At 41.1% G+C, this 25,430-nt stretch overlaps 1 protein-coding gene across 1 annotated transcript in view; it reads left to right on the top strand.

Annotated features, from left to right (window-relative positions):
- LOC122804987 (unconventional myosin-X-like) overlaps positions 1-25,430 on the top strand; it is a 2,302,513-nt gene that overhangs the window by 388,357 nt on the left and 1,888,726 nt on the right. The window lies entirely within an intron of this gene.

Here is a 25,430-nt window from a genome sequence, read left to right as displayed (position 1 = left end):
TGTCTTCCACTTCTCTTCTCCCTTGAGACAAAGAGAGTAAAACCATAGAAAGGCTGGGGAAAAATGTGCACTTCAGCTACTCTTGCCTTTAGGGCAGTTAACTATCAAACCCATATAAATGTGCTTTGGCCTTTCTTATGCCTCTTAGCTTCTCTGATCTTCTGGATCCAGATGTTAGGTCTCAGCTTTCCTCTGTTTTGGGGCATCTTTTCAAGTGGTACACAACTCCATTAGATGCAGTTATGATTCTGCTGAAGGATCTGATCTGACATGGGTGCTGCCTCTGGTTCTGTAATAAGGAGATACTCCTGAGTAAGGCTCCATTATCTTCCTGAAGACTTAAAGGCCAAGCTAATGGATGCACCATTAGATAATAATGCCTTGTTTGGTACTGCAGCTGCTACCTTGTTTAAGTCCCTGTTGGGGAAAGGTAAAGAGTTGCAGGATTTAAAACCTTTCTTTGTGTCTTCAATTCTCAAATTCCAAAGGAACTACCCAGTTAAGATTGCTTTTGTCAGGAAACGTTCTCCAACTCCTCCTTCCAGAGGTCCTCTCAGCTGCCTTCTTCTCAAAAGCAGTCTTTTCCAGACAAGCCAGGTAGTCTGTGACTATCTGGCTCACTCCCTCAGGTCTCTCTCCCCTCTCTCAGCACCTTACACTTTGCCTTCTAGTTTGGGAACACATTACTCATGATTCGTGGGTTCTGCCTATTATCTGCAAAGGATATTTCATGGCCTGGAAAGCTCTTCCTCCTTTCATGGGAATTGCTCAACCACTTCAAGAACAACCTTTCTTTCCAGAGGTGCTCCAAGAGTTGATATCTCAGGGAACTATCCAAGGATTTCCACTGTCACAAAGGGGAAGAGGGTTCTACTGAAGGATGTTCCTGTTTTCGAGGAAAGATGGTCCATGGAGACCCATTCTGGACCATTTTCACCTCAACACCTTCTCCAAGAGTTGTTTGCAAATGCTTCAGACATGGGTTGGGGAGCAACCTTTACGTCCATGAAGGTACAAGGCCTGTGGTCTCCTTCGCAAAGAAAGGAGCACACAAACATAAGAGATGAGGGCTCTTCTGCTGGGCTCTTCAGGCTTTTCATACTCTTTTGTCCAGAACCTCTAAAACTGTTTGCAGACAACACCAGAGTTCTACAGTATGTGAACAAATAGGGGGATGAAACTGTACCTTCTGTGCAGGCTAGCTCTTTTGATACGGAAATTGGCACCCAGTGCCAAGTCATTCTGGTGGCAGTGTACATCTCTTCCAACCAAAATGTTGTGGCAGGTAGTCTGAGCAGGTCCATGACTCAATCCCACGAATGGATGCTTCACAGGGATGTCTTTCTGGTCATTCTGCACTGGTGGAGTACACCTCAAATAAATCTTTTTTGCCTCCCCTTTGAACAGACAACTTCTAAAGTTTTGTGCCAGAGCTCCAGGTCCTCTGGTATGAAAAGTGGATGCCCTATCAATCTCTTGGAAGGGGATGTTTCTTTATGCATTCCCACCTTCCCTCTTACTCAAACGTCTGCTGAAGATTCAACAGGACAAATCAAAACATCTTGATGGTCACATTATTTTGGCCAAGACCGCATTGATTCCCTCTTCTGCATTTAGTCAAGAGCAGTCATCAGAAGTTACCTCACAGGGTGGATCTCTTCACAAAAGACAAGGGGCTACTCTTTCACTTTAACTCTACATCTCAGACTGTGGATGATAAACTTATGATTCCTTTTAGACACCTTTTCACTGAGGATGTGTTTAGGGTGCTGCAGGAGGCCAGGAAACCAAATACTAGGAAATCCTACTTATCCAAATGGAAGAGGTTTTCCATCTGGTGTCTTTCTCTTAACCTAGACACACTAAATGTGGACATTCCTTTGGTTCTAAGTTACTTGTGTGAACTTTTGAAGGCTGCGTTCTGTGAAAGCTTACCTGTCAGCTATTTCTGCATGTTTGCCTCTCTCACCCTTTGGTCTTCAGATTGGAGGTTAAACCTTTACTTAAAGGCGTCCTTCACATTAGACCTCCCAGGAAAACCAGTTCCACCTCCCTGGGGTCTTAATTTTGTTTTTGAAAAGATCACTGGCTCCTTTTGAGCCTGCAGCAACAGCTACCCTACAATATTGTACTTGGAAAACTGTGCTGCTTCTTGCTGTTACTTCAGCTAGAGGGGTGTCTGAATTGCAAGTCTTGATGCCATTTCCACCATTCTTGGTTTTACATAATGATGGGGTTTCTTTGCATACAACTGGTAAGCTAACAAGCCACTCAATAAACCGTTAAACTGGTTTGTTGATACAACTTTTTAATGATAAAATAAAAATGATGATACAACGACAAAATATCTCCGTACCAAGTGCTTTCACCCAACATCATAGGTTCATAGGTTCATACTAGGCTATCTGCCCGAGGGCATTTATAAGCCTAGCCATAGTTTTGTGGCTTACGCCACCCCTTAGTTTGGAGAAACTATGCCCATTATTTAGCTGTGCCCCTGTCGAGCAGTGACACTGAGGTAACCCCTGGGGTGTATCTGCGATCTCCCATCCATTGGTCAAGATTCCTCTTGAACAAGGCCAGCGAGGTGCTCTGCCTCACATAAACCGGGATTTTGTTCCACAGCATAGGGAGTCTTTGGGTGATGAATCTATCCCTCCAGCACGTCCTATTAATAACCGTGTCGAGGTTTAAGTCACCCGCCCTTGTGGCTCTGAGGGATCTAGATTTTTTGAGATGAAGCATATTCATCAAATCTGGGTTTGACATGGCCTTGTATGTCAGGCATAGGTCACCTCTGAGTAACCGGTACGCAACTGAATATAGCTGGAGTTCTTTCAGTCGTGCAGCATAAGACAGATATTTGAGACCCTTTATCCTTTTGGTGAGGAACTTTTGTGGCCTCTCCAGCTGCTGCAAGTGTCTGGTCAGATACATTCCAAATGGGGCATTGTACTCGATCATTGGTCTGATGAGTGATGAGTATAGGGAGACTATGACTTCCCTTGATCTAGATGTGAATCCCTTCATGATAAGGTGGGCAATGTAGAAGGTCTTACTAACTACTTTAGCAATATGAGTGTCGAATGAAAGGCTACTGTCAACCTGGGTTCCCAGGTCCCTAATAACTTCTTCTGTGTTCTGGGCATTGCCACCTATATGGTAGCTAGGGGTAACCTTATTTTTCCCCAAGGGTATGACTATGCATTTCTTGGCATTTAACTTGAGGCCATGGCTCTGGCACCAGTTATCCGTTTCTGTGAGACCCTTCTGAAGGATATCTGTGTCGGATGTGTTCTCAACTATGGCGCCCAGTTTGCAGTCATCTGCGAACTTTGTCAGCCATAACCCTCCTGTGTTTGCTTGTACTTCAGAAAAGTAGATGCCAAACAAGAGTGGGCCCAAGACTGAGCCCTGTGGGACACCACTTGTGACAGGCTTAGAGTCTGACATGGCACCAGCAACTCTGACCCTGTGGGTTCTGTCACTCAGCCAGTTTGCAACCCATCTTGTAATGTATGGGTTTACATTTAAGTTGATGAGTTTTTCAATGATACCCGATTGGTAAAGGGCATCTTCAGAGTACAAATTCTTTAAAATGAAAGCCATCCTTTAAATACTTGAATTAAATAGGTAAATTAATTAAATAATTGTATAATTGCATAATTATTACTGAAGGAACACTAAAATACGTCTGAGCCCCAAAACAAATGTCCAGTACTGTGAACAATCAATAAAACCTAACAGTTGTTTTTCAAATAAATGTGTGATAAACAGTAAATAGATAAAAAAGGTTAAACAAGAATAAAAAAGATTGAAAAAGATTAAAAAGTGAACAGCAGTCACAAACGTGCAAAAATCTCACAAGGTTTAGATATAGTAAACACATACTTAAATATGAATTTGATAGTATGTAGTACTACTACAATACATCTACTTTACTACTTTCTTAATATATTTAATGTGTGATTTTATATACTTGTGAATAAATAAATAAATTAAATAAATAGCAAATATTCAATTGTAAACTATTCCAATACTGGATATTTGTTCTAAAATGTAATAAATTGTAAATATAATAGTAATATATTATGTATAAATATGAACTAAAATGTTAAAAATAGTTAAAATTTGTTGAAATCATACTTAAATGAAATATGATTTTAATTTAAGTACACTAGAAATGGAAACATAGTCATTAATGCCTGGCAAAGTACAGGCATTCAGCCTAAGTTGCCAAAGGCATTCCTTAGCTTCCAGAATAACTTTTTCATCACCTCCCTTCTGCACATTGTGGCATTCTGTCAATAATAAAAAATAAGAATCTCTTAAAATTTGAACATCTAACACTATGGTTGTGTTAAGGCACTGGTGTTTTTGTGTTTTAATGTGTCTGACATGTTCTCCTATACGTACTCTAAGCTTCCTGATTGTTTTGCCAACATAAAATGCTTGGCATGTGGAACAAGTCGCTACGTATACAACCATAGTTGAATTGCAATTAGTGGCCTGGACATCTGATTGTTTTGCCAAAGTTTGTTATAGCAACATATGGGCCATCATTAATGTATTTACAAACCTGGCATGCTCCACATTTACTCATTCTTGACCTTTTGAAGTTGTCAATGTTGGTACAAATTTCAAAAATATCTTTAAGGTTTCTACCTCTACTATAGGTGATCTTAGGATATGTACCCACCACTTCTAATAATTCTCCATTGCTACTAATAACACTGTTCCAAATTTCATGAATAATGCTCGCAATTTCAGGATATGTCTCATTATATGGTAATATAAAAGTGTCCTGTCTGGACTTAGCTTTTTTATCTTCCATTGTGTTGCTAGCACCAAATTTAATGATAGGTCTATACAATGAATGCCTTTTAACATTAATCTCTTTCTTAATATTGAATACTAAATCATTTGGATAACCCCTGTCTAAAAACATATTCGTTTTTCCATCTCTAAATTAAATACTTCATCATTACTAATAATTCTAGACAGCCTCACCATCTGGCCCTTAACTAAATTCTTCTTTTGGTAGTACGGGTGACAGCTGTCAAAATGTAAAAAGGAATTTGAAAAAGTATTTTTCCTGAAAATATTGGATTGTATGTTGTTGTTTTGAAATGAGAGAACTATATCTAAAAATGCACAATCGTTATAAATTTGATTAGTGAATTTTAGAAAACTAAATGTCTTACCCAAATATTCTACAAATTCAGCAAATTTGTCCTTACTTCCCTTCCAAACAATTAATATATCATCCAAATATCATAGATAAACAACAATTTTATTCCAAAAATGGGATGTAAAAACATGCTCTGTCTCCCAGTGTGTTAAAACCAAGTTTGCATATATTGGGGCACATCTTTCCCCCATGGCCACACCAGTTTTTTGTCTATAATATTCTTCATTCATGTATAAAAAGTTGTTTTCAAGAACAATTTCCATCAATTCTGTCAAGAATCTACATTTTGAGCCTTCCATACCACTAAATTGTAATAGAGTGGCCTCAAACATTTCCAAACCTTCTATATGTGGAATTACTGTGAATAAATTCACTACATCTATTGTAGCCATAAAAACATTAGGCCCAATTCTTTCCTTGCTTTGTCTTATCAATTCAAGACAGTGCCAGGAATCCTTTAACACATGTGGAAGTTTGCTAATTGTCTCCTTACAATGAAAATCTATATATGCACCAATAGCCTCTGTCTTGGATCCCCTTGCAGAAACAATAGGACGAAATGGGGGGTTGTGTATTCTTGTGTATTTTAGGAATTCCGAAAATGGATGGAATAACTGGAAACTCAACTGATAAATAAGAAAACTCATCCTTGTTAGTAATTCCATCCATTAAATATTCATATAATAACCAATCAATCTTAGTGTATGCTCTATATAACTACACCCCCTCCTTTGTCAGGTTTCTTAATTCTGTAGTTACTTGACGTAGTTAATTCTCTCAAACAAAATACTTCTGCTGAGGTCAAGTTTTGCATGTTATATGTTTTTTTGGTTAGTAATCTCCTAATCTGACTTTCACATAGTGTTTCAAAAATATGAATCATAAAATTCTGTGGGGGTATAAATGTACTACTACGTTTTATAGTAAAGTTACCGGAATCACAAATATGATTAGTGTTTGAAAAAAATATTTTTGACAAAGGAGGGGGTTTAGTTATAATGACAAATACAGATTACTACAATAAGATGACCAACATGTTGGGTGATAGTAACACCTATGAAAAAGTAAGTAAAAGTGAAATGTATAGAGCATACACTAAGATAACCCCCCATTTCGTCCTATTGTTTTTGCAACGGGATCCAAGACAAAGGCTATTGGTGCATATATAGATTTTCATTGTAAGGAGACAATTAGCAAACTTCCACATGTGTTAAAGGATTCCTGGCACTGTCTTGAATTGATAAGACAAAGCAAGGAAAGAATTGGGCCTAATGTTTTTATGGCTACAATAGATGTAGTGAATTTATTCACAGTAATTCCACATATAGAAGGTTTGGAAATGTTTGAGGCCCCTCTATTAAAATTTAGTGGTATGGAAGGCTCAAAATGTAGATTCTTGACAGAATTGATGGAAATTGTTCTTGAAAACAACTTTGTATACATGAATGAAGAACATTATAGACAAAAAAACTGGTGTGGCCATGAGGGCAAGATGTGCCCCAATATATGCAAACTTGGTTTTAACACACTGGGAGACAGAGCATGTTTTTACATCCCCTTTTTGGAATAAAATTGTTGTTTATCTACGATATTTGGATGATATATTAATTGTTTGGAAGGGAAGTAAGGACAAATTTTCTGAATTTGTAGAATATTTGGGTAAGACATCTAGTTTTCTAAAATTCACTAATCAAATTTATAACAACGATTGTGCATTTTTAGATATAGTTTTCTCATTTCAAAACAACAACATACAATCCAATATTTTCAGGAAAAATACTTTTTCAAATTCCTTTTTACATTTTGACAGCTGTCACCCGTGCTACCAAAAGAAGAATTTAGTTAAGGGCCAGATGGTGAGGCTGTCTAGAATTATTAGTAATGTTGAAGTATTTAATTTAGAGATGGAAAAACTATCTAATACATTTTTAGACAGGGGTTATCCAAATGATTTAGTATTCAATATTAAGAAAGAGATTAATGTTAAAAGGCATTCATTGTATAGACCTATCATTAAATTTGGTGTTAGCAACACAATGGAAGATAAAAAAGCTAAGTCCAGACAGGACACTTTTATATTACCATATAATGAAACATCTCCTGAAATTGTGAGCATTATTCATGAAATTTGGTACAGTGTTATTAGTAGCAATAGGGAATTATTAGAAGTGGTGGGTACATATCCTAAGATCACCTATAGTAGAGGTAGAAACCTTAAAGATATTTTTGAAACTTGTACCAACATTGACAACTTCAAAAGGTCAAGAATGAGTAAATGTAGAGCATGCCAGGTTTGTAAATACATTAATGATGGCCCATATGTTGCTATAACAAACTTTGGCAAAACAATCAGATGTCCAGGCCACTGTAATTGCAATTCAACTATGGTTGTATATGTAGCGACTTGTTCCACATGCCAAGCATTTTATGTTGGCAAAACAATCAGGAAGCTTAGAGTACGTATAGGAGAACACGTCAGAGACAAAACACACAAAAACACCAGTGCCTTATACAACCATGGTGTTAGATGTTCAAATTTTAAGAGATTCTTATTTTTTATTATTGACAGAATGCCACATAATGTGCAGAAGGGAGGTGATGAAAAAGTTATTCTGGAAGCTAAGGAATGCCTTTGGCAACTTAGGCTGAATGCCTGTACTTTGCCAGGCATTAATGACTATGTTTCCATTTCTAGTGTACTTAAATTAAAATCATATTTCATTTAAGTATGATTTCAACAAATTTTAACTATTTTTAACATTTTAGTTCATATTTATACGAAATATATTATTACTATTATATTTACAATTTATTACATTTTAGAACAAATATCCAGTATTGGAATAGTTTACAATTGAATATTTGCTATTTATTTATTTATTTATTCACAAGTATATAAATTCACACATTAAATATATTAAGAAAGTAGTAAAGTAGATGTATTGTAGTAGTACTACATACTATCAAATTCATATTTAAGTATGTGTTTACTATATCTAAACCTTGTGAGATTTTTGCACGTTTGTGACTGCTGTTCACTTTTTAATCTTTTTTAATCTTGTTTAACCTTTTTTATCTATTTACTGTTTATCACACATTTATCTGAAAAACAACTGTTAGGTTTTATTGATTGTTCACAGTACTGGACATTTGTTTTGGGGCTCAGACGTATTTTAGTGTTCCTTCAGTAATAATTATGCAATTATACAATTATTTAATTAATTTACCTATTTAATTCAAGTATTTAAAGGATGGCTTTCATTTTAAAGAATTTGTACTCTGAAGATGCCCTTTATGATGTTGGGTGAAAGCGCTTAGTACGGAGATATTTTGTCATTGTATCATCGTTTTTATTTTATCATTAAAAAGTTGTATCAACAAACCAGTTTTTTAACAGTTTGAGTGGCTTGTTATCTTACCAGTCGTTCAACTATATATTTAGTTTCTTTGCGTAGAAACCCGTCCTTTTTGCCCAAGGTTGTGGATGAGTTGTTGCTTAATCAGTCCATTAACTTGACCACTTTTTTCTGCTCTCCACAGTCTTCCACTGAGAGGATCCTACACACCTTGGATGTGCACAGACAACTCAGATTTTATTTGGATAAAACTAAAGCTCTCAGGAAATCTGATCAGCTTTTTGTCTCTCTTCATCCCAGGGCTCTTCCTTAGTAAGAGTCTTCTCCTGTTAAGGCTCACTGTGCTAGGGCTGTAGCTTCATCTGGAGCTTTTTTCAAAGGTTTGGATACCTCATCCATTTTAGAAGCAGCCCCTTGGACTTCTGTGCATACCATTACTAAACATTACAATCTGGATAGCATTTCCAGGTCCAGAGCAGGTTTTCCTAGAACCATTCACCATGGCTTTGTAGAAACCAGCTCGGCTCCTTCCTCCTCTATTTCTTTTTCATGAGCTGAGGTGCTCTCCTTCATGTAATGAATACTGCATGGGAATACAAGGACATAGAATAGTTGTGTAAAATCTTCCATAACCATAGATGCCGTCCTCTTCCATATTGCAGTATTCCATCCTTCCCACCTTCCCCCTTTTTCTTGTTCTTTCTTTGGATGCGTTTTCCTCCTTTGTGCCTTAGGCTGATGATTTTCCTACAGCATTCAGTTCTGAGAATGGTACACGCGAATGTCACTTTTATGGCCGTTGCCTACCTTGAACCTATATGTGACATCCCACGTAACTAGCAGGGGTAAAAGGCTTTTGTATACTGGTCGGATGTCAGGATCATTTATGGCAGGAAGTACTTTATGTAATGAATACTGCAACATGGAAGAGGAGGACATCTATGGTTATGGTAAGATTTTACAGAACTATCCTTTTCGCAACACACTGAGATCATTTTCTGGATTTATCAGGTACAAAATATCATCTGCAAATAAAACCAGTTTTCTTGATTACCATACAAATTATATCCTTGCATTTCTGAGTCCCTTGTTTTATTTATTTATTTATCTATTTACATTTATTTACTGGGAAATTCCAACTGGCCACAAGTCCTTTTTCAGTGGAGGCCCAGGGAGAAAAGCTCCACAGAAAAATAAATGAGCAGCAGAGTACATGAAGAGCAATTGAATATACATACAATAGCAAATACATACTGCAGCAAACATTAGCTGTACATACAACATGACACATGGTAATGAACAGATATACCAATATCTAGCTGGAGGCTAGGAATAAAGGTAGGATATATATACAGATAGTACTAAGCTCAAACAGGTACTGTTCTAAACTCATATACCTAAATCTTGCATACAAATATTGCACTAAACTTCAGCAGATATTAAGCAGAAGCTTCACACAAAGGTGGAACAAGCTAGAAGGGCTAATGGGATGGAAGGGGAAGATAGAGGAGTAAGAGAGGAGAACTGAGTGAGTAGTATATATGGTAGTGAGAGGAAGCTAGGTGTAAGTCAGTTGGATATGTATTTGGAGTTGATATGAAGTGAGGTAGTTATGCATTTTATAACAAGTCTGAGAGATTGAGTGAAGAGGGGAGGGTAAAGGGTGAGCCAGAGCCTGCAGAGGAAGGAATGCAATGATCAGCCGGTGTGAGGCATGATGGCTAGGGGAGGGGAGATGTAGGGGAGGTAAAAGGAGGGTTACTAGTGGGGACTGGTGAATGGGCATAACTAGAGACTTTTTAAGTGCAGTCTTGGAGTGATTGTGAGAAGGTAGTGTGGTTATGGGGGAGGGGTATTGTTCCATAATCTGGATATAACGCAGGAGAGTAGTGCTTTTCCTGCTGAGTTTTTGGGTTTGGTCACTTTGCCACTGGCTCTAAATATAGGGCAAATAAAGGGGAAAGAGGCACGCTTGCCTGGTTCCTCTTTTCAAACAAAACTTATCTGAAAGAAACACACACTTTAATTCTTGCCTCCAATCCTTCATATATCCTTCTAATTAAATATATTGTATCAGGGATGCAAATGTTTCCAATGGCCCTCATCATAAAATTCCAGCTTACTTTGTCAAATGCTTTCTCTGCCTCAAGACCCACCAACAATTGAGATATTTTCTTACATTCTGCTTTCTTATGGGTCAACATTGATGTCCTTCAGTTTCACTGTTGCAGTATTCTTTGCATTAGGGATCCACTGCCAAGTGCGGCTCAACATCTGGCCAGTATACCAAAGCCTTTAGGTTGCTTTAAGGTATGCCATACATCAAACTTATGCTCCTTGCATAGCACAGGGCATTAAGGTGTCATCTGGATGTACCATTCTCAGAACTTTTGCTACTAGTCAAAACACCATCAGTTGAGCTTTGGTCTGAATGCCCATTCCATTGCTGGTTCACCAAACCATTACAGATCAGTGCCCCATTGGTGTTCTTTTTTACTTATCTTTTTTATTGCTGCTTGTCTGGTTTCTTGTCATCGAAGAAGAGTAAATGCTAGTTTGAGAGAGAGGTTCCCCATAAAGACTGCCACGAACAGTGTCTTTTGCCTTGGTGCCATGCATGACCATACATCCTGTTCCATCTGTAAGGCCTTTGTACCTAAAACCGTTCATAGTCTACTCGTTTTTGGAGCTGTATCTTGAAAACCTTTGTCTTAAGCTTCTTGCGAAAGACACGATGGTGGGACAGCTGTCAGTGATGAAGAAAGCCAGAAGCCTAACCTAGAATCATCCACTGTTCAGCCTCTGTCAGATATCCCTCCTGAGGTGAGTGAATGCCTGGAGGTTTGCCCAGCTTTATCGTTGGATTTCTTTGGCGCGACCAGGTTGGAGTCTGGCGAGGATCTGACTTTAAGCATATTCTAGGATATATTGCAGACATCCATTTCAGACTTTCAGGGGGTAGTACAGCTAATTATCACCAAGGGGCCTTGAGGTGTTCCTGAAATATTAGTCAGGGAAGAAGTCAATATCATTATTGAATGCCATTCTGGGTCAGAGACATCCAAATTTTATAAGGCAGGCATTCCATTAAAGAAAAAGCAAAAGACTAAACATATTACTTGTGCTCCTAAGGATTCACAAAGTGAATGTCAGTCCACTCAGGATTTTACTTTGATGGCATTGAAACCTCCTCAGGGAGTTTCTGTTCCAGCCCCCCCCCCCCTTGGTTCTCTACTGCCCTAAAAGGACCCAGGGAACAGGATTCTTCTGAGGAAGAGCTGGATTTATATGGGGATTCCCTAGCTTACTTTTCTCATATTCCCTCTCCTTTGGGCTGTGGATCAGAGGAAGAGGAATCTACCAGTCCTGATGCTCCCGTTTGAAGAGATTTCTTTTGGGGACATGCTCTCCAAGATGTTGGACTTCTTTAAATGGGAATGTGCTCAGGTTTCTGAGATTCATAAAAGATGCTATGAGTTGCTGGAGATGGATTTTCTTTAAACCTTCTGCTGTTTCTCTTATTTTGGTTGGCTTGTTGTACATATTTTTAGGGAGTCTAAGACTTCAGACTTTCAGCCCCCTGCTCCGAGAGACCTGGTAGTTGCTATAGGGTGTCTGAGGACTAACTTTTTGCACAAGTGTCCTTCTGCTGACCCCTCAGTGGGGTCTGTAGTTTGAGAACCCCTCTCAATTGCTTCCTTCTCCCACATTAGTTTCCTCTGGTAAAGATAGTAGGACCATGGAATGGCTAGGTAAGAAGGTTTTATACCTCTGCTATATCTTGGCTTTTAGGGCTGTTAATTATCAGACCCATAGGTCCAAGTATTTGTTGGATGTCCTATCCCAGACCTGTCAGGTTATTTCTGATCTTCCAGACTGAGGGTTAGGGACTTTCTCCCAGGTGGCTCTTCATTCCGTCAAGTGTAGTTATGCAGCAGAGGCTTCTTCTAGGGCTACTACTTTTGGGTCAGTCATGAGGAGGTGTACTTGGCTTCGGCTTCAACCTTTGCCTGATGATATGGAGGTTAAGTTGATGGCCCTCTTGATAATAAACACTTGTTTGATAAAGCTGCTGCTGCTATGTTTCAGTCCCTTCAGGATAAGGTCAAGGCTTTACAGGAACTTAAACTTGCGTTTAATTCTCCTGTGCCTAAATTTCAGGGAAACTACGTCAGTAAGCCAGCCTTTGTTTGCAGGTAATCTCGCCCTCCTTCTAAAGATAAAAAGAGTGGTAAGTGGTCTGCTCCTGGTAAGGCTACTCCGACTACAATGCCTCAGAAGTCTCCTTTTCCAGATGAACCAGATGCTGTCTGACTATCTTATTCTTCCCATCACTTTCCCCTTCCTCTTTGCTCCTCTCTGTCTCTCTCTCTTCCTGTTTGACTACAGAACTACAGATTACTTAGGATTTCTGGGCCCTGTCCATTATTCGCCAGGGGTATTTTATGGTTTGGAAATCCCTTCCCCCTTTTATAGGTGTTTCTCAGCCACCTCAGGGACAACTCTCCTCCTTACCAGAGGTGCTTCTGAACCTTTTGGCTCAGGGTACTATTTGAGATGTGCTTGTGTCCAATAGGGGGAGAGGTTTTTACTACAGGATGTTTATAGTACCTAAAAAAGAAGGTACTTGAAGACCAGTTCTAGACCTCTCTCATCTAAACACTTTTCTTAAGTGCCCTCCTTTTGACTGTTTTCCCTTCAGACTTTGTTCCCTGTTCTGCTTTCTCACAATTGTATGGTGTTTCTGGATCTCAAAGATGCTTATCTCCATATACCTATCTATCCCCTTTTCAGGAAGTTCTTGTGCTTCTCTGTTGCTTCCTGGCATTTTCAGTTCTCTGCCTTGCCCTTTGGCATTTCTACTGCCCCAAGGGTATTCATCAAATGCTTCGGTCCTGCGATTGCCTTTTGCAGGATTCAGGGGATCCAAGTATTTCCTTACTTGGGCAACCTCCTGTTTCAGGCATACTCTCCAGAGGTCCTGTTGCAAAATCTTCATTTTCCCATTTCCCTTCTGCAATGCCTGGGGTTCACAATAAAGTTCAAAAAGTCTTTTCTGACTCCTCCTGAAGACCATGTTTTTTTGAGGTGCAGGATCCTGAAGTTGTCTATATGGGCATCGCTGCTTCCTCCCAAAGCCTTGACACTCATTTCCTTCATTCAAACACTTCTTCCTCTTGCCTCTATTATAGATAGGGAGTTTCTGGGAGCTCTGGGATTTATGGCATCCACCATCCCTATGCTCCCTCTGACCAAGCTCCACATAAAGAAGTTTCAGGATGTTCTGATGTCAGTTTGGCTTCAACATGCGCATCCCCTAGAATTTGTAGTTCCTCTTCTACCTTGTCTCAAGAAGAAACTTCACTGGTGGATCCAGCAGTTTTCTAAATCCAGGGATCCCTTTACATCCCCCTCTTCTCTCTCTCAGGAGCTGTTCACAGGTGCTTCAAATGTGAGATGGGGAGCAGCTTTTGGCTCCCTAAAATTGCAGGGGGTGTGGCCATCTCTTCAACAGAAAGAGCACATCACTGTCAGAGATCAGAGCTCTTCTGCTGGAGCTTCAGGCTTTTCATCTTCTTTTCTCCCTAGGACCTCTCAATGTATTCAGAGACAATACCACAGTGATGTGGTATGTAAACAAACAGGGACGGGAGACAGATCTTATCTTCTTTGCCAGTTGGCTCTCCTAGTGTGGGATCTTTGCTGTCCAGTATCAAGTCTCTCTTCAGGCAGTTTGCATTCCCTCAGGTCAAACAATTGTGGCAGACACTGAGCAGGTCCTTAACTCAATCCCCATGAATGGATGCTTCACAGTGGTGTGTTTCTGGACATTGCCCATCACTGGGGTACTCCACAAATTGATCTTTTTGCTTCCCCTCTGAACAGGCAACTTCCTCTAATTTTGTGCCAGAGTCCCAGGTCATCTGGTTTGGAAGATGGACACCCTATCTTTTTCTTATAAGGGAATGTTTCTTTACGCTTTCCCTCATTCCAAAAGTCCTGTTCAGAATTCAACAGGATGCTTCCAAAATCTTGTTGGTGATTCCCTTTTGGCCGAGACAGCATTGGTTCCCTCTTCTGCATTTAGCAACGGGTAATCATCACAAGTTACCTCACAGGGGAGATCTACTCGCACAGGACAAGGGATCTCTCATCCATCCTCACCTGTCTACTCTTCAACTGACACTGTTGGTGATAGGCTTTTGATACCTCATACACACCTTTTTTTCTGAGGTTGTGCTTTGAGTCCTGCAGGAGGTCAGGAAACCCAATATTAGGAAATCCATTTGGATAAATAGGAAGAGATTTTCTGTTTGGTTTCTTTATCGTAACCTGGATCCACTTTCGGTGGGTATTCCTTTGGCTCTTTCTTATCTCTGTGAATTGCTCAATGCTAGTTTAGCTTATTCTTTTGTTAAGGCCCACTTGTCCGCTATCTCTGCTCATCTGTCTTTATCTCCTCCTTTAGCTTCTAGATTTAAGACTAAACAATTCCTTAAGGTTTTCTTCATATTAAGCCTCCCAGGAAACCTGTTTTCTCCTCCTGGGATCATAATTTTGTTTTGGAAAAATTGACTCCATCTCCTTTTTGAGCTTGCATCTTCAGCTCCCTTGCAACATTGCTCTTGGAATACTGTACTTTTGTTATCCCTTACTTCTGCCAGATGGATGTCTGAGCTTCAAGCCCTTATCGCTTGACCTCCTTTTTTGGTGTTTCATAAGGACAGGGTGTCCTTGCATACTAAATCCTTTTATGCCTAATGCAATGAATGAGTTGTCCCTTAATCATTCTATTCATTTGCCCACTTTTTCCCTTCTCTGCAATCTGCTGGTCAGAAGGTGCTGCAAATGTTGGATGTGCATAGACAACTCAGATTTTATTTGGATAAGTCTTATGAAATCTGATCAGCTTTTTGTCTCCTTTCATCCTTGCTCCTTAGGATTGGCTGTGTCCAATCAAATTATTTTTTCTTGGATTTCTAAAGCTATTTCTTTTTGTTGTTCCTTTCATGATAAGAGCCTTCCTTCTGTTAAGGTTCATTCTACTAGAGCTGTGACGACTTCTGGTTGTTTATTTTTTTCAAGGGTTTGGATACTAAGTCTGTTCTTGAGGCAGATACCTGGATTTCTGTGCATACATTTACCAAGCACTGCAAGTTGGGTGGAATTTCCCGAGGTAGATCTGGTTTTGCTAGGGCTGTCCTTCATGCCTTCCTAGAGAGCTCTGCTGGTCCTTCCTCCTCCTCCCTCTCTCCTTTCTGAGCTTTGGCACACTCCCAGTTGTAAAGAATACTCAACACCAATTGTAAAGAATACTGCAACACTGAAGAGAAGGACATCTACCATTATGGCAAGATTTTGCACAACTGTACTTTGTTAATGTCAAATATTCACTTTCCCTCCACAAAAACACACTGATCCATATCTGTCAAATTTTGCAACACCTTTGCTATTCTTTTAGCTAGTATAGACATAAATACTTTAATCATGGTTTAAAATTGAAATAGGTTTATATGACGCTGGGTCTGAAGGGTCTTTGCCATCTATAGGTAACATAGCCACCACAGCTTTCTTTTAAGATGTTGGTGCTTTCTCTCCTTTTAAAATACTGTTAGTCATTCAGATCATTATCACATTCTTCCCTTCTAATTTCCCGACTTCCACAGAAATGCCATCTGTTCCTGGAGATTTTCCTGAAGATTAAATTATACGTTACTATTTTAATCTCATCACCTCCTATCTTAACTTTTAGTTGAGCCTCTTCTGCCTCTAATATTGGCATAATTAAGTATTCCGTATACATTTCTCTTTGTACTCTTTCTTGACTTTATCTGTTTTATACAAATTTTCATCAAATTTCCAGAATATTTCTAAAATCTCTACAGGATCTCTGGTTATTTTTCTTGTTGAAGGTTCCCTAAGTTTGGCGACAAACCTTTCAATGTTCTTTTGTCTAAGTCCTCTTGCTAAAAGTTTTTTTTGCTCTGGAGTTATCAAAAAAAAATAATTGCTTAACTGCAAGCTTCCTAAACTTGTGCATATTCTCCAGATGCTCCCTTATTTTCTCACTAGCACTCTGTATTTGCTCCTTGTCTTTCATATCAATTTCTTTCATTTTGACGGAATTTTTAATCTAAATTTTCATTTTACCCCAGTCACTAGCTATATAACATCTGAAGATATTCCTATCTTCTCTAATAACGCTCAAATAATTTCACTATCCAGTCCTTAAATTCCTCTTTTTAAGAGGTAGGTAGGAAAGCACCATTGCCTTAGTTTTAGTTCATTTCCCTGTATTTTCATCTTGGCTTTTATTGGTGCATGATGAAAAATAATTATTGATGTGTTGAAGCTTTAAATTAAATTCATATGTTCCTGTGAAATATGTCCTGTCTAGTTTAGCCCAGTTATTATACCTTGGGGAATGTTGTTTGTCTTTTCAGCTTTTTCCCGGTAAGGAGTCACCACAGCGGAACTCTAGTCCACTAATGATTGGCAGTAGATTTTTACAAAATGCCGAGGTGCCAGCTCGATGCCCAACCTTCAACGAAGGCACGCCCATTTACGCACACATGTCTTTCGAACGCTACCCAACCGCGGAGAGGACATGCAGACTCCACACAGAAGACACTCCCAAGCCGAGAATCGAATGGGAGAACCTCTTGCTGTGAGGTAACAATGCTACCGCCATATATAACATGTAAATTCTGTCAGAGTTCTTTACTGCTGAATTTAAATGTTCCATACCTAATATTTTAATAAGTTTCTTCAGAAATCTACCCTCTTGTTGTCCCTTCTAGGTGCCTCTGATACATCCTCACTATTGCAAATAAAATTCCACTCCCCACCTATAAATAACATTACCTGCTGAAAGCTGATTATTTATGCCAAAAATTTCTTAAGCTCCATAATAGCAGTTTTCGGTGGAATATAAATGCATGCCATTGTAAGCCCTCCTCCCTTGCTAATAACCCTTTACTACCATAAATCTACCATGTTTGTCTTTCCTCATCTATCCTCTTTTCCGCTGTTCCTGATATGGTGCTGAATATCCATTATGAAATTATCTCTGTCAAATTCACTTGCTCATTTCTTTCCTAATGCATCTCCTGCAGCATTGCTATTTGCACTCTGCATTGCCTAATATAATTCAGTGCTGTTTCTTTTGTATCTGTACATTAAAAACTACAAAAAAAAACTAGCTAAGCTAGAGTTTACACTGTGTGATATATTTTGCACCTTGTATAATAGAGGCCCATGGTATATAAGCAAATGGCTCATTAAGGGCATCATGTTTCAGTGATATGGCTTTTGAATGTCCATAACTTTTTACCTTTTTCCTTTAAGTCTTTATAGATTCATTCAGGCCAGTAAAGCCAAACCCCACTAGCTATAGAAATGCATGTTTTTGCATTCTTATGACCTCGTCAGCACAGCATAAGTGGACTGTTGACTGTACTCTAGAAACACAGGGTCTTCATACCCAGATGATGTCCATAACCATTAGTGTCTGGAAAATATCCCAACTAACAACTAAAGCAGAGACTAAAAAGGTCACATATACAAATCAAATAGTAAAAACAGCAAGAAACACCTAGCCAAGTTAGTTTCCACTGTGTGATACCTTGAAGATCTTGTAATAGATACCCATGGGATACTGTCTGGTTTGTCTGTGTAACCTTTTTACTCTTTGTATCTGTACATCTTAAAGCCGTTCACATTCCAGAATAATATGGACAGCATAGACACCATGATAAAAAGCTATTGTTACCACCTATTGTACATGATTTTTTTTTTGTGTGTATTTCCCTCATTTGTTAAATGCATATAATAATGTTTGACAGTCTGAGCTTTTGTACAGTTGTTATTCTCATCTCCATTTAAACCTATGTGACATTTTCAAGACTTTCTGTTTTGATACCCCCATTTCCTATTAAATAGGAAGAAACACACAAAATTACTTGCATCTTCAAAAGTATGACGTTCAACCCTCCAGAAGGGAATATGTGCCACAAAGCGATGGCTTCACCTACAGGCATTATCTAACCTAAAATTAAGGTTGCCCATACTGAAGTGCATGCTACAGCATGTGCTCCTGTTTGCACTGATTGCTTCCTGTTCTTCTTTGTATTCCCTTCAAAGGTATACTTTCAGAAAACAATGTTAAGTTGTCTATCTCGCCTTCATTCTTGCTGGATGGGTTCGGAGCTGATCCACGGCTCCGACTCAACCTTTTACTAAAGCTCAAGAGCTATTTACCAGCTCGAGGCCTCCCCTTATCCCACAATGCTAGGTGTCAGATATCCAGATCTCGTTTGCCGCTTCAGCTACGAGGTTGCATTTTTTACCGGCTCCAGGTCGTATAATTCTTTTACTGCTGTTTTACTGTCAGAGTTGTTATTTTTAGATATTTTTCTCTATTAGTTATATTAGATCGTGTAATCCCTTTAGACCCCACTTAGGATCTCCTTTTTTCTGTTAGTTTTCTCCCCCCCCCCCCCTTTGGGGTAGTGGTTAGGCCTGTCTCTTTATAGTATTGTTATTTAGATATATATATATATATATATATATATATATATATATATACACATATATATATATATATATATATATATATAGATATATAGATATATATAATTTTTGTGTTAAGTTTTTGTTTATAACTGTTGTAGTTATAGTGGTATTGTATTGTTAGTTCTAGTGCGTGTGTGTCTGTGTATAGTGTTTTAAGCACTAGTTTATCTTCCCTTGGTATCTCTTTTATCATGTCTAATGATACCAAGGTTTCAGGTTTCAAGAGGTGTGACTCGTGCTGTCAGAAGATGTCTCTGACAGATGGTCACACTTGTGTTTATTATTTGGACCCCCTACACCTGCAGGACTCTTGTTCGGTCTGTCATGCTTTCAGTCTGAGAGTCCTGCAGGAGCGTAGGAATAAGCTCATTTTGAGAGGCTTGTTAAAGCCAGAAGGATCCCCAGCTAAGCCTTCATCTGGGAAATCCTTAAAGCCCGCCAAACCATCGGCTCCCTGTTCGGAGCCGACGCCGAATGGAGCTTCTGTCTCCTCGTTGGTTCCGGACGGAACTGACACTTCGAGACCTCAGTCGGCTCCAACTTTGCTATCTGAACCTTCTCTGAGCCAAAAGCGTTCGAGATCCCCCTTTTTAGAGTACGTTCGCTCGGCTCCCAGGTCCCCATTACTACAATCGGAGCGGAGCCATAGATCCCATTCCTCTCGGTCCTCCAGGCTATCGGACCATGACTTAGAGGGTGGTCAGTAGGCTCCTTAAGTCGCAGGCACTGGCCAGAATGTTGACTAGCCCTTCTCACCAGACTGTGGCTATCCCTGTTTCTTCAACATTTCCTCCTCCGACTACTACCGTGTTCGGAGCCGGAGCTTGTTGGGACTCGACTCGTCGGTACGTCGGAGCCAATACCCCACCTTTTGGCTCCTTCGTTGGCTCCGACCTCTTCATTGGTTCCGTCCTTGGAGGGATCCAGGTGCCGAGACTCCCTCGTCAGCTCCGAGGGGGCGAGTGGCAACGGACCCTTGTCCGACCCCGTTCTCCCCCTCGGGGCCTCGGTGCAGGTGAGCTCGGCCCCGACTTCGGCCTCGGAGCCATCCCTCTCGGTGCTGGGAGGGGTTCATGTCTCTTCGGAGTGAGGACACTCTTCTCTGCCTGATAGGGGTGCCTTTATGATCATGAGGAGTGTGCTGACTCCGGTGTCGGCACCGCGATCGACCTCTTCGGCTCTTCCCCCCCGTGGTGCCTGCGGCAGTCTCTGTCCACCCTCCTGACCCCAAGCATGGAGAACAAGCACTCCAAGTAGCCCCATTGGGTGTATTTTCCTCTTCCGAGGCCTCCCCTGATCTCTCAGAGGAGCCCCCTCGAAGAAAATGTAATAGGAAGCATGTTGACTCCCCCGAGTCAGTCACCTCTGACACCGACTTGGAGGATTCAGAAGGGTCCCTAAGGTCCCCCTCTGAGGATGTCTCCTTCTCGGACATCCTTGAGATCCTTAAGCAGAGGGGGAACTGGGCCGCCCTCAACTCTTCTGAGGATGAGTCTGTGTATCTGAACGCATTTGGTTTTCACCCTTCCACCTCCTGGGTGTCCCCGCCTTTCGACCCGCTCATGGAAGTAGTGGCTCGGAAGGCGTGGACGGCCCCGGACACAGTGGAACCAACTCCCCGCAGGCCCACAAAATTCATTACAGCCCCGTCCAGTAAACAGTTTCTTACAAAGGGTGTCCCTGTTGATGCCATGGTGGTTGCAGCAGCCACTAAGGAGGAGTTGGCTGACCCTTCAGTGCCTGTCCATCCACCTAATAAAGAATCTAGGACAATGGACAGGTACGAAAGCGGATGTTCTCTTCAGCGACCTTTTCCATGTGGTCGCTGAACTATCTGTGCCATTTCACCCGCCTTCAGAGAGATCTCCTTAAGGAACTGGGTGATACCCTTGAGGATCTATCTGCTGCGGGGTCTCAGGAAAAGATTAACTCCCATCTGGCGACCCTTAATTCTATAGTCAATTCCTCCATGCGGCTCATTTCTTATGCAGCCGATGGGGTGAGTAGAGCCGCAGGCACAGGCGTGGCTTAGAGAAGACATGCCTGGATGTGGTAATGTTACTTTGCTGACCCCTTTAAGGTGTCCTTCACCAATACCCCCTTCGATGGTTGGCTTCACAAGTGAAGGATACCCTTACCAGATGTGATCAGGAAAGCAAGACTCTCTGCCGTGGGAGTCCGTTTTTCTACTCCTCCTAGACCATACCCTAAAGGTCAGAAGAGTGGGAAAATGTGGTTTTGCAAACCCCAAGGAGTCGTGCCTGACACATGTGGCGAGTTTCTCTCCAGGGGCAGAGAAGGGAACAACAGATGCCGCCCGAGGGGCAGAGGGGGTCCACAAAATCAGGGTAGCAGGGAATCTTTTTCAGACAAACCCTTTCAGCACACCTGAGGGGCTGCCCGACTGTCCACTCTCGGAGGCAGTCGGGGGAAGATGGTCACTGTACCCAGAAGCCTGGCGACTCCTCATCTATCATATCCGAGGGTTACAAAATCCCCTTTGTCCACACCCCCATGCAAACAAACAGGTCCCTTCCAGATGTTCCACCCGGTCTAAGGAAACAAGCAGTACTAGAAATTTCAAAACTGCTAGAAAAAAGAGCTATCCAGCCAGTCCCAGCAGACCAGCAAGGATCCGGGATTTACTCCAAGTTCTTTTTGGTACCAAAGAAAACAGGGGACTGGAGACCCATTTTGGATCTCAGCAGGTTAAACAAATCTGTTCAAAGAACGAAGTTCTGGATGGTCACACTTCAGTCCATTCTACCCTTTTTGGGTCTGGACATTTGGATGTGCTCCATAGACCTTCAGGATGTGTATTACCATATCAGAATGAACAGACACTCCGGGAGGTTTCTCTGCTTCCGGCTGGGAGCCAATCACTATCAGTTCAGAGCCCTGCCCTTTGGTCTCACCACAGTCCCCAGGGTGTTCACCAAATGCATGGCAGTGGTTACGGCTCACCTGAGACGGCGAGGATTCCAGGTGTTTCCATATCTAGACTGGCTCCTAACTGCTTCCACCAGGCATCATCTAATCCGAGCCAGGGATTATACCATCCAAACTTGCTCCGAGCTAGGTATCTCTATAAACTTCGAAAAGTCTGCTTTGTCGCCTTGTCAATCTATAACCTTTATAGGCGCCATATTAAACACAAAAGAACTGTCGGCAAAACTTCCATTAGAAAGAGTATTAGACATTCGCCGACATGTTCAAACGTTACTACAATGCAAGAGAATTCAGGCCGGATTTGTACTGAAAACCTTGGGTCTCATGGCAGCATCAATCACATTACTTCCCCTGGCTAGTTTTCGCATGCAGATTCTTCAGTGGATGCTTTTTACCCAATGGTCTTTTCAACAGCTTCCGATGTCTCACAACATAATAATGACCCAATCATGCAAAGACCACCTTTCTTGGCGGATGGTCTCCCCTCAAGTTTTTCAGGGCAGACAGTTTGTACTTCCTCCTCTGGTTGCCACGGTGACAACAGATGCCTCCCTGAGTGGGTGTGGGGGCATTTTCAGGGCAGGACTGTCCAGGGCACTTGGCAACCCCTAGAGTACCATCTGCACATAAACGTCTTGGAGATGAGAGCGGTACTTTTAGCGTTGCAAGCTCTTCAGTACTCTCTACCTACCGGGACTATTGCAGTTCAGACGGACAATATGTCGGTAGTGTGGTACATCAACAAGCAGGGCGGAACCAGGTCCTATCCCTTATGTCGAGAAGCACTCAGACTCTGGCAGTGGGCGATCTCCTCTCAGCAGTTTCTGATAGCAACGCACATCCCCGGGAAGTCCAACGTCATAGCGGACAGGCTAAGCAGAGCAATCCTTATGCCTCATGAGTGGTCTCTCAATCCGTTATTAGCGGACAAAATTTTCCGCAGATGGGGTCAACCTTGCTGCGACCTTTTTGCAACCCCTCTCAACAGCAAGTGCAGTGACTTCTTCACTCTCTTCCCCCTCCCAGGCCATTTCCCCAGAGACACTCTAGTTCACGGTTGGCCCCGGGGTCTGCTCTATGCATTCCCTCCTTTTCCCTTAATTCCAAAACTGATTCAGAAAGTGACCGCTTTGGGATCCATGATGATCCTCATTGCTCCTTACTGGCCTCAACAAATTTGGTTCCCATTCCTGCATCATCACCTGCTGGAGCAGCCCTGGAATCTGGACCCAGTGCCAGACCTCGTGATCCATCAGTCGGGCGGGCTGCACCAATCCCTTCACTCTCTCAACCTCGCAGCTTGGTTGCTCCACTTCCAACCTTAGCCAGGCTTCCACATGTTTCTCAGCCAGTGCACAAAATCATACTTTCTTCGCACAAACCTTCTACTAGAAAGACCTACACTAGTAAGTGGAAATGTTTTTCTTTCTGGGCAGAGGCTAGGAAGATAAACCCCTTTACAGCCCCTGTCCATAATGTTTTAGATTTTTTGGCGGAACTTTTTCGAGCAGGTTCCTCAGCTGCCACCATTAGGGTCCAATTGGCTGCTATCGCAAATTTTCACGTTAGCCTATCAGAGTCTAATATCATGTCCCACAAACTTTGTAAGGCCTTTCTTAAAGAGGACTATGTTACTTAGACCCCGGTTAAAGATCCCCCCTCCATGGGAGTTGAACTTGATATTAACTTCATTGATTCTCCCTCCTTTTGAACCTGCAGCTTCTTGTTCCTTAAAGTTACGCTCCTGGAAGACACTCTTCTTAGTAGCCATCACCTCGGCCTGAAGAGTATCGGAACTTCAAGCCCTTTGTGTTCATCCTCCATATCTTATTTTTCACAAAGATAGAGTTTCACTCAGGACTAATTCTTCCTTTTTACCCAAAATACCCTCAGAGACCAATCTCAATTAGGCTATTGATCTTCCTGTCTTTTTTCCTAATTATTCAAACAGAGCTGAACAAAAGGTACACTATTTGGACGTTCATAGGCAGTTACATTTTTATTTGGATAGGGACCATACAGTCAAGAAAATCAGATCAACTCTTCCTGTCCTATGCTGAGGGGAAGCAGGGCCTGCCAGTTTCTAAGGTAACCTTGTCCAGGTGGCTGGCCTCTATTATTACCTTGATCTACCAACTGAGACATACATAACTTCCTTCAAAACCAAAATCTCATTCCACCAGAGCATTGGCTACGTCGGTAGCTTTTCAGGCTAGACTTCCAATGGAATCTATTTGTGCTGCAGCAACATGGGCCACTCCTCATACCTTCATTTCGCATTACAAGTTGGATATGGCCTCCAGGAGTCGAGCTGATTTTGGTTCCACTGTGCTCAAGAGTCTGTTTCGATGAGCCACCCAGGGCTAAGGTGCTAGGGACGCTGTCCAATCCAGCAAGAATGAAGGCAAGATAGACAACTTAACATTAAGAAGTTATGTACCTTCCATAACGTTCCATGTTAGTTGTCTTCATCTCGCCTTCTTTCTTGCATCCCACCCTCCATCCCCCTAGCCTGGTTAGGACCGAGAAGAATCCCTTTTGAGGCATTCTTCCTATGGTTGACCTTGTTTTTAGGTTATGTCCTCCTCTGTTTGTAGCACTGTAGGTAAACCTTTGGTGGGAACTAGTGTTTTTTTTCCATGGTGTTAGCTCTTCCAAACGAGATCTGGATATCTGACGTCTAGCATTGTGGGATAAGGGGAGGCCTCAAGCCGGTAAATAGCTCTCGAGCTTTAGTAAAAGGCTGAGTCAGAGCAGAGGATCGGCTCCAAACCCATCCAGCAAGAAAGAAGGCGAGATGAAGACAACTAACATGTAACGTTATGGTAGGTGCATAACTTCTTATTAACTTTTAACCCTAAAAAAAAGTGCAATGGCTATTTTAAATAAAACCAAATTGTATACTATTCTAAAACTAAATTGTACACTATTCTAATAGCTACATTAAAGTATTAAGGCTGCTAGGGATGTTACTTCTTATTCACTTCCCGTAATTTTGCACACAATTTTTTCACTAAACTGTTTGCCATTGTACCATAAAATTTTGCATTTCCCTCTGCACAGAATACTCAGAATTCTCCAGATTTACCTCCTTGCGCCTGCAGACAGCTATTCTCTGTGAAAATGAACTCCACAATGAGTTTTTGTAAATTTAATTCAGAAAAGAATGCACTTCCCTCAACTGGAGACCTCTAGATTCCACTGAACATTTGCCGGTGGAAAACAAGCTAATATCTTTGCAGTTGTAAGAAATTAGCATTTTCATGGCTTTAATCATTTTCCTATTTTTAAATCCAATATGATAACAAAAACAGTTGTTTTCAATTTAAGCCATAGGTGCAGTTGTAATGAAATAGGAC

The sequence above is a fragment of the Protopterus annectens genome, chromosome 6.part0, assembly GCF_019279795.1.
Source record: "Protopterus annectens isolate FY-2018-M chromosome 6.part0, PAN1.0, whole genome shotgun sequence".
Classification (NCBI taxonomy): Eukaryota; Metazoa; Chordata; order Ceratodontiformes; family Protopteridae; genus Protopterus; species Protopterus annectens.
This window is presented reverse-complemented; position numbering and strand designations above follow the sequence as displayed.